The sequence below is a fragment of the Castor canadensis genome, chromosome 2 (assembly GCF_047511655.1).
Source record: "Castor canadensis chromosome 2, mCasCan1.hap1v2, whole genome shotgun sequence".
Classification (NCBI taxonomy): Eukaryota; Metazoa; Chordata; class Mammalia; order Rodentia; family Castoridae; genus Castor; species Castor canadensis.
In genome coordinates this window covers 34,177,171-34,188,327 of record NC_133387.1, presented here as the reverse complement: position 1 = coordinate 34,188,327, position 11,157 = coordinate 34,177,171, and positions in this window count along the sequence as shown.

Genomic DNA, 11,157 nt, shown 5'->3' with positions numbered 1-11,157 from the left:
ATCTCCCCTTTTGCATTTCTGATTTCACAGATTTGGGTTTTTTTCTCTCCTCATTTTAGTCAAATTTATTATTTTTTCAAAGAACAAGCTCTTTGTTTCATTGATTCTTTGTATGGCTTCTTTTTTTTTTTCTATTTCATTGATTTCAGCCCTTATTGCTATTATTTCTCCCCTGCTTGTTTTGGGATTTGCTTGTTCTTGTTTTTCTAGGCATTTGAGATGTAGCATTAGGTCATTGATTTTAGATCTTTCTGACCTTTAAAATATGCACTCATGGTTATAAACGTTACTGTTAGGACTATCTTTGCTGTGTCCCATAAGCTCTGGTAGGTTGTGTTTTCATTTTCATTAACTTCCAGGAACCTTTTAATTTCCTCTTTTATTTCATCAATGACCCATTGATCATTGAGCAATGTTTTGTTCCGCTTCCAAGTGTTTGCATGTTTTTTTTTTGCTGAGTTTTAGTTTTAATGCATTGTGGTCAGATAGAATGCATGGGATTATTTCTATTTTCTTATATTTGCTGAGGCTTGCTTTGTGCTATAAGATATGATCAATTTTGGAGAAGGTTCCATGAGCTGCTGAGAAGAATGTATATTGTGCAGAAGTTGGATGAAATATTCTGTAGACATCAGCTAGGTCCATTTGATCTATGGTGTGATCTATGGTAGAATTTCTAGATTTTTTGTTTGGATGACCTATCTATTGGTGATAGGGGGGTATTAAAGTCTCCCACTACCACTGTATTTGATTCTATATATGTTTTTTAGGTCCTTCAGAGTATGTGTGATGAAATTGGGTGCATTGACGTTGGGTGCATATGGGTTGATAATTGTTATTTCCTTTTGGTGTATTTCCACTTTTGTTAGTATGCAGTGTCCTTCTTTATCTCATTTGATCAATGTAGGTTTGAAGTCTACTCTGTCCAAGATAAGTATTGCTACTCCTGCCTGTTTTTGGAGGCCATTGAATTGGTAAATCTTCTTCCAGCCTTTCACCCTAAGCCAGTGCTTGTTTCTGTCAATGAGATGGGTCTCCTGTAGGCAATAGATTGCTGGATCTTCCTTTTTACTCCAGTTTGCCAAACAGTGTTTTTTGATGGGGGAATAAATCCATTAACATTCAGTGTTAGTATTGAGTATAGGTATGTGGTGATTCCTGTCATTTAGTTTTCTTTGTTGTTTAAGGGTTTGATTTTGTGCTGCTGAATTAGTTACTTTCTACTTTCTTGCCTTTTCTTCTCCTGTGGTTTGCTGCTGCCTGTCTTTTCTTGGTTTTGTTTGTTTTCACTTCTGTGTGCGGAAATCCTTAAAGAATCTTCAATGCCCATGATTCTCAGGTTTGGTCTTTTGATGGAGTCAGTGAATTCTTGCATATTCCTTTCAGAGGTCTTAAGTTGTCTGACTAATAGTTCTTCAGTTTTTCCTGTAATTTCCATTTCATCTTCAAGTTCTGAGATTCTGTCTTCTTTTTGTTCTATTCTGCTGGAGTGGCCTTCCATTGTGTTTTGTATTTCTGTTTCATTCTTTTTCCTGAGGTTTTCCATAGCATGGGTCACTTCCTCTTTAATATTGTCAATTTTCATCCTCAATTCATTTATCTCTCTATTTATGATATTCTTTGTTTCACTTTGGTGTTTATTTAGGGCTCATATGAGTTCATTTATTTGTTTTTGTGTTTTCTCATATTCTTTATTCTGTTATCTTGGAATTTCTTGAGTGCCTTCTGTATGTTTTGGTTGACTGTGTCTAGTAACAACTCTATGAAATTCTCATTGAGTACTTGTAGGATTTCTTCTTTCAGCCTGTTCTTGTGGGCTTTGTTGGGTTCTTTGGCATAGTTTATCTTTGTTTTGTTGGAGTCTGGATCTGGGTATCCATTTTCTTCATTTTCCTCCGAATCTTGTACTAATTTATTTTGGGGGGGGAGAATGGCTTCCAGCCCTTTTTTATTCTCATTGTCCCACTTGGCGCTGTTTCTGTGCTTGGTCTATGTGTAATTTAGTATTAGCTAACTTACTATAGTAAAACTAACAAAACCAAGAAAGAAAGAGGAAAGAGAAAAAGAAAAAAAAAATGGAGAACCAAGGAAATCAACAGGAAAAGATGGTGGACAAACAAACAGTGAACAAGACAACAAACACTTAAAAAAAAGAAAAAAAAAAAACTTTCCTGGTTCAGCAACAGTAGAATTTCAGTCTTAGTAGATCTGGTGTTACTCCTTCAGCATCAGTCCTTTTTGTCTGTGTCACCCAAGCAGGTTTGGAGCTCATATGGCAGCGTGGGAGCCCTCCTGTTTTCTCAGTTTAATGTGGCATGTAGAAGCTTTGTATGGGCTGGGGGTTCAGGGTTTCAGGGTTTTGTTTTTTCTTTTTGGTTTTTGTCTGCCAAGTTTGGTTCCATCAGGAAAGTATTCTGTTTGGTCTGCTGAAGGTCTCCCAAGCATATTTGTAGCTGGCCGTGGCCAGTGGCAGCAGGGTGGGAGTGGCGGCCTGCCTGTTCTCTCAGCATATGGTGGCATGGAGAAGCCTTCCACAGGCCAAGGGTTCAGGGTGCCAAAGTTTCAACTTTCTCTTGTGCTTCACCTCTGCCAAGCATGGCTCTAGCATCTCAGCCAGGTCCCTGATTCACCAAGATCAGGCTGTCTGCGACTGTGTCCCAGTCACCATTTTGGATTCCTCTCAGATTGTTGTTTATTCAGTTTTTTACAGGGGTGATCAATCTGTCCAGGAGGTTGTGCTGGTTTATCCCAGAGGTGGCTGAGTGATACCACATGATGCTTGGGGCTCACCTGTTTGGGCTGCCCAAGGTCTCTCAAGCACATTTAGAGTTAGTGGCTGGTGGGCCAGCGGGTGGGCAGTGGGGTGTGGGGGGTGGTCCACCTGTTCTTTCAGTGTATCATGGTGTAAAGAAGCCTTCCATGGGCCAAGGGTTCAGGGTGCCAAAGTTTCAGCTCTCCCTAGTGCTTCACCTCAGCCAAGTGTGTCTCCAGCATCTCAGTAAGGTCCCTGATTCACGGAGCTCACACAATGTGCGTCTGTGTCACAGTCACCATTTGGATCCTCCTCCTTTTTGTTAATATGCAATAATGAGATTTGTTTATTCTTCTTGATTCTACACATGTCCATTGATCGTAGATTGGGGCCATTATGAATAAAGAAACTTCAAACATTTTTGTGTAAGTCTTTATGCAACCATGCCATTTCTCCTGGATAATACTTGAGAGTACACTTACTAAGTCATGTGGTAAGTTCATTTGTCTAATTTTATCAGATCACCAAACTGTTTTCCAAGTTTGGCTCATATGAGGTTCAGTTTTCTTTATGTGGCAGCTAACAGATGCTATTACAAAATTTTTACTTTTTTATCATTTTGATGACTTTTGTTTTCATTTATGAGATTAATGATGGCAAACATATTTTTGAATCAACATTTTTATCTAGAACAATTTTATATTAACATAAAAGTTGTGAGGATGTACATGCTTTTCTTAGGCCTTGCATTCTCTTTCTCCTACTATCTCACATCTCTGTGGTATATTTTTTTACAGTTAATGACTGGCCGTTACAATAGTGTGATTAGAGTTCATGCAGTATTCATATTTTCTCAGCTTTGAAATTTTATTTTTTTCTAATTTTTACCAGTTCCAGGATCCCAACCAGCATACTAGCTCACAAGTGCCTGTCATGCCTCATCAGGCATCCCTCCACAGTGATGGTTTCTCAGACTTTCTTTGTCTCTGATGACCATAACACTTTTGAAGAGTGCTGGTCAGGAGCTCACTCATTTTCTCCAAGGTATCAAAGTTCTGGTTGTAATTGATAATATTTGTTTATATCATTTAATGTGCATAGGCTCAGCATTGATTACATGTCTTTTATTTCTAATATGGGTTTTTTTCTTCATTATTACTAGATTAGAATTTCATCAATTTTATTTCTATTTTCATAGAACTACTTTTCAGGTTTGTTGAGTTTATTGTTTTCTTATTTTTTTTTTCATTCACTGATTTCTGCTGTACTCTCCATCATTTATTCTATTCTGCTTGCTTCAGCTGAAATTGCTCCCCCTCACAACTTATTAAGGTAAAAGAGGTTTAGATCAATGAGTTTAGATGTCTCGTCTTTCCCAATACATTAATACAGTGCTAATAAATTTCCCTCTAAGAGATGTGCTTGCTGCATCCTACACTTTTGATAAGTGGTTCATTCATTTTCATTTTGTTCAAAACACTTTTCAAAAATTTATCTTGATATGTCTTGTTGACCCAAGTATTATTAGTATTGCATCATTTAGTCTTCCAATATTTTAGATTTTCCAGTTGTCTTTTTGACATCTAATTTAATTCCCTTGTGGTCTGAGATCATATTTTGTATGATGTTGTTTGTTTTTATGTTTGTTGGTACTGGGATATGAAGTCAGAGCTTCATGCTTGCTTGACAGTTGTTCTACTACTTAAGCCACATCTTCAGCACTTTTTTCTCTGGTTATTTTGGTGACAAGGTTTTACTTTTTGCCCAGACCTGCCTGGACCATGATTCTACTACTTTATGCTTCCAGCTGTAACTAGGATGACAAGTATGTACCACAATGCCCTGCTTTTTTTTCTGTTGAGATGAGGTCTCCAGAATGTTTTTGTCCCAGGCTACTTTGGAACTACAATCCTCCCAATTTCAGTCTCCCAAGCTGTTAGGATTGCAGGCATGAGCCACCAGAACCCAGCTGTTTCTTTTCTTTTAAATGTGTTCAAGTGTGACTTATTGACCAAGATATGGTTTATATGATCTTTATAAGAGGGAGTATTCTTCCATTGTTGAACAAAAATTCCAGAAAGTTCAATTAATGGTACCCTTGAGGTCAACTACATAATTATTGGCCTTTTTGCTCACTATATTTATCAGACACTGAAAGAGTGCTGAGATGTCCTCTATGGTAGGAGATTCACCTGTTTTTCTAGGTATGTTGTAAGGTTTTTTCCTCTGATTTTAACATACTGTTATCAGATACATACATGGTGTAGATTATTATGTCTTCTTTAAAAATTGTCCCCCTTTATCCTTGTGTAAAACCCTCATTATCACTGATAATCTTTCTTATTTGAAAGCTGCTTTTGTGAGATTAATATGCCTTCTCCAGCTTTGTTTTGATTAGTATAACATTATCATTCCTTATCCTGTCTTCAGATAGAGTTCTTTATTGCCTTATAGCTTACATCATTTTACATGGAAAATTAGACATGATATATTTAAGTAATAGGAACTGAGGAAAGTAAGTTTTTAATGTGACTCTTCATGTTACACTAGCTAGGAAAACTCCTTAAATAAGACATAGACTGTGGAGTTCTTTCCACAGTAATACACTATTTTTACATTGTAAGTGATGGTTGTATGTGTGGAGGCAAAGTGTTCTTTAATCCTATGATTACTACTTTTAGTAAGCCTCTGTCCCTCATCTGTGACATTTAATAAGTGTTTCTGTTTTCATATTCTCCATTAGGTGAGATTCATAGAAGAGAATGGGTGGGGTGGAATAATTTACCTTCCACCGGGTCATATAAGGCTTTGGTAAAATCTTTTCTTCTGCTTAGGAAGCCCTTACTATGGAGAACATTCTAGCACACATCACAAAATGATTAATTTTCCCCTCACCTAGATAGAATTTTTTGTGTCTCTTCAAAATGAGATCATTGCATAGTTTCTAAAGTTGTACTTGCCTAATAGCCCCCAAGTGTTTCTAATTCTCAAGGGGCTTAAAGCCAACCTCCAGTAATTCATGAGGGACTTTACCTGTTTCTGTCACCTTCTGGCTTTAACAGCTTTAGCTTCAGGTAAATAGATCTCAAGTGACACTTTCTATGTTCACTTGTTTTTCCAGATGAATTGTGATGGATTTCCTAATAAGTGACAGCTATGTCACAAGTTGTCATCTGTTCACTTTTTTTACTGTTGCTATAAGGATGGGAGTGCCAGTTTCAAAGATATTCATATTTTGAAGCTGTATCTGAAACTTCATGGTGAATTCATTTTTATGGACTTATTGGCCATCATGTATCTACTTTTGTTGGTGTTTGTTGAAGTACTTTACACTGGTTTACAGCTTCTAATCTCTCTAATTTTGAGTTATAATTGGTTTTACATAATTTGAATGTGTTATATCTTTTCAGATATATTGCTGTGAATAATTTCTCCAAGCATATGGTTCTTGCATGTTCATTTTCTCAGCAAATGTTTTTAAGTGTATGTAGTTCTTTTTATTATGTTTTTGATTTGGTTTATGGTTATTGCAACTTTTTGTTCTAAGAAAACTCTGCCTATGACAATGTCCTATAACTTTCTTTTATATTTTCTTCTATAATTACTAGTGTCTGGTTTTACACTCAGATCTATGGTCTGTTTTATATCAATTTTGTGTAAAGTATGATGATGTTATAAGTATTGAAGTCCATATTTGCTTCATAGTGTACACAATATGTCCAGCTCAATATATTGAAAAGATTATTGTTTCCTAATGAGAGCATGTTAACATATATTGTCCTTTACTGAGTAATGATGATCTTTTTTCATGATTGGTGTGGATTAAACTGGTGCTATTTTTTCTTAAAATGTTTGATAGAATTGTGCCATAAAGCCATCTAGTCATGGGCTGTTCTTTGATGGGAGAATTAATTACAGATTCACCCTCATTACTTATTCCTGGTCCATTTTCTTCATGATTTAGACTTGGTAGATTATATTGCTAGGAACTTAACTGTTTCTTCTTGGTTGTCCAATGTGTTAGAACATGACTGTTCAACAGTTGTAATTCTATGTCATCAGTTGGAAGATCTCCTCCATCATTTCTGAATTTATTTGAGTCTTCTTCCTTATTTTCTTAGTTTAGCTAAGGATTTATCAATTTTGTTTAGCTTTCCAAAAAGCCTTTTAATTTCATTCATTTTTTTGTTATTTTGTACTGTCTATTTCATTTCTTTTTGCTCTTAGTCTTATTTCTCTCCTTTTATTTTTGTGTATAATTTGTTATTTTCCTAGTTCTTAGAGGCATAACATTGTGTTGTTGTTTAGAGACATGCATTTTCTTTCCTGGAGTAACACTTATTGCTAAGAACTTCCTAGATAGATGCTTTTACTATGTATTATAAATTTAAATATAAATTATTATTATTAAATATAAATATAAATTAAAACTTCAATTGAAGTTTTACTCAAGGTATTTTATATTTTTCTTTTTAATTTCTTTCTCCCTCAATATTTATTCATAAGTAAATAGTTTGGTTTTCATGCAATTTCTAATTTGTAGTATTATTCCTGTTGTTAATTTCCAGTTTCACACATTGTGTTCAGAAATTATATTCAATATGATTTAGATCTTTTTGTTTTTGTTAAGATGCTGTGTGCCTAAAATATAATATATCTTAGAGAATGCTCCATGTTCACATGAAAAGAATATGTGATACTTTATCCATTGACACCACAAATTAGGATAAGGATGCTTATGTAATTATACATTTAAAATTCTTTAATAAAATTAAATTCATTGTATTGTTCTCCTTTCTAGGCACACTTTTCATTAGAAATTGAAATACAGAAAAAACTAATACCTTATTCACAGCTACATGTGTTCATTAAATTTTGCCATCATTTTTTAAATATGCAATATAAAGGGAAAAATATAATAAACTTCTCTGTATCCACAATCACAGTCATTATCAACATTCTTCCATTCTTAACAATCTACACTTTTACACCTCTCAACACACTTATTGTTCTATTGATCTATGAATGCACATAGCTGAAATGTGAATGTTTTCTGTCATTATTTGGCAAATGTATATAATTCTATAATGCATGCATCTCTCATGATGTAGAACATTTATATCATCCACAATGCTCTCATATGTGATCTGTTATTCAATCCCCTCATACCCTAAAAATTCAGTTTTGATATTCCTTTAAATTTTGATTACTTTTGTTGTTCTTAAACTTCCCATAAACCAAATCAAATGTCTATATTGCATTGTGTTTGCCTTTTTTCTTTTCATCAATGTATCTGTGGATATATCCATGTTGTGTTTATAACTAGGTCAGTATTTTATTGAAAACTCATACTTTATTTTATCAATATGACAAATCTATGTTACATTTATCCCTCATGCTGAGAATGAACAAAGTGGTCATGAACAGTTTTATAAATGCCTTTTTGTGAACAAATAATTTTTTAAAAAATTTCCTTGAGTATAAAATGAAAACTAATTCTCTGCATCAAAGAATTAAATTGTATAAAACACCACCACATGTTTTCTATCAAAATAATTTTATTTTACATTTTCGAAGTTCCATTTGTTCCACATCCTACAAATATTTATTCTTGTTAGAATTCTTTGATTTTTAATTGAGCCATTCTAGTGATATGTATTTCATTGTCAGTTTTGTTTTGTTTTGTTTTGTTTTTGAAAGACACTGTTTGGCAAACTGGATTCAAAAGGAAGATGCAACAACCTGTTATTTACAAGAAACCCTACTTATTGAAGGAAACAAACACTGTCTTGGGGTGAAAGGATGAAATAAGATTTACCAAACTAATGGCCCCTCAAAACAGACAGAAGTACCAGTACTTACATCAGACAAAGTAGACTTCAAACCTAAATTAGTCAAAAGGCATAAAGGTCACTTCATACTAATAAAAGGAGCAATACAAGAGGAAATAACAGTTATTAACTTATATGCACCCAATGTCAGTATACCCATACTCTAATGAACTTAAAATCACAGATAGATCCCAGCATTGTAGTGGTGGGAGACTTAAATACTCCTCCATCCCAATAGCTAGGTCATCCAGGCAAAAAAATCAACAAAGAAATTCTAGAATTGAATGATACCATAGATCTAATGAATCTGACATGTGTTTATGGAGTTTTCCATCCTACAACAGCACAATGTTCATTTTTGTCAGTTTTATTTGCATGTCCTTAATAATTATTTTCATCACTTTTCTAGGCTTATTGAACATCATTATATTTTTCCTTAAAAGTATCTGTTCAAGGTTTTTCTTTTGTTTTTTACTTATGTCTGATACACGAACGATCTTCTATATTAATATTTGGAGAAAAAGGCAAGGGGTCTCTAAAAGAAAAATACATGGAGTAGAAACACTCTCCAGGAAGCAAAATGAATCTGTATTTTTAAGAAATACTTAGAATTTTAAAGATATTTAGTATAAACTTTTGCTAAGTGAGAAAAATTACCCAATCAAATTCTCTCACACCTCTTCTTTTACTATATCTGTTTCTGTGTTTATTACTGTATTCCTCCAAATGTTGAAAGATAAAAAACAACCTATTCTACTTCAAGTAGTACAACTGGAAGTGTTTAAATAAAATTTAGAAATACAGTTGTCATTGAAAAAAATCTATAAATATAAGGAGTTTTGCATAATCTATTTATGTGTTTATACTTTCTAGAATAGATTTTTGCATTTAAGAGGATGGAATAAATATTCAATGATCAAACAGATAAATACAAATACAACTGGATTTGAAAGAAGTGGTTTTTAAAAATACAGATATGTTATTTTACCATATTTAACAATTTCCTGGTTTTGTAATATCTGCCTTACTATTACTGAAGATATGGCTAGCCAATTCCCCAGGTTGCCAGTAGAGCCATGAACACAATTTTGTGTACATTCTTCCTAAATCTTTGCTTTCTCCTAATGTATATTACTACACTAACATTTAGCCAGCATTATATATTTTCTAGAAAGTTTTGACACTTTTAATGAAAAATAAAGGCCAAGAAGTTTCCTTGAGTCTCACTCCTATCCCATCCCTCCCAGACCAGTCTTCTGGTCTCAAGAATATGACTTCACCTGAGGAGATTTGCAAGTAAATGTTCAATATTGATTTCTGACTTTACTTCTTAAAAATTCAATAACAAAACTGTGTCTTAATACAGTATACAATTATAGAATTTATCTTGTAAACTAATGTGAATATAGTAAAAATAAGTCATTGAGAAAGTCAATGGAAGTCAAGGGAAGATCTCCTAAAGAGATCATATATCTTTTTTTTCCAGAAATAAAGTCAACTTCATAAGGAAATATTGGGTCCATCCCTGTGATTCTTCAATTAAACAGAAACCTTAAAATTATTCCCTAAATTAAAACAACATTTAAAATCCATCCACTTTCTCTCCATCTATCACATTTTTAACTTAAAGACACATTTATTTTTGTTCAAAATGCACTATTATGCTTTATCACAAAGAAACATGTAATTGCCATTCTAAAAGCAGTTTAGATAAAAGGCTGATTTTCCTTCACAATGTTCCCCTAAATAAAAATAATCTATCCACAACCTCCAACTATCACATGTAGTTTACTAATAAAAATAAAGACGTTTTCAGTACTTATGCTGAATAACTCTAAAAGTAAAATTGAACAATGACAAGATCCTTTTTAAATAGTGAAAGCATTACAAAAACATAAATGACTGATATTTAATCTTTGCATTACAATCCTGAATTGGCAATTCTGTCAGTAACAACAAACAAGCCAGATTGTGAATTCTTAAAGTGGTAATTTCAACATGAACCAATCTTGCACATTACTCATAAATCATTTTGAAATTCCATTGCATGCAGAAACACAGAAGACATGACAAGAAATCCAAAACCCAAGCTAACCATACTGTCAATATCTCTCCCACATGCTGCTTCTGTACATATGGATGTGAGAACACACATCAGGAAGTACAACAAGAGCATTGAGTACTTTAATGAAAACAGCAAGATACTGTTTTTACTCAATCTTAGCTGAGCTTAGGTTTTGGGAATAACTTCAGTGGTGTCATTTGCACTGGAAAAAAGAAACAATACTCATTTCACTAAGTACACAGCTTATTTTTCCAATAAAGAGAATTATACCTTAGTACAATTAGCATTACTTTTAAATTAATAATTTTTTTATTTTATCATTTTTACATTTACTTACATGTGTATACATTGTTTGGACCACCTCCTCCTTACCCCACTTTGGGGCAGAACCTGTTCTGCCCTCTTATTCTCTGAATTTGTTGAAGAGAAAACATAAGAGATAGTAAGAAAGACATAGCTTTTTTTTTTTTTCATTTTTCTCTTATTATTCATATGTGCATACAAGGCTT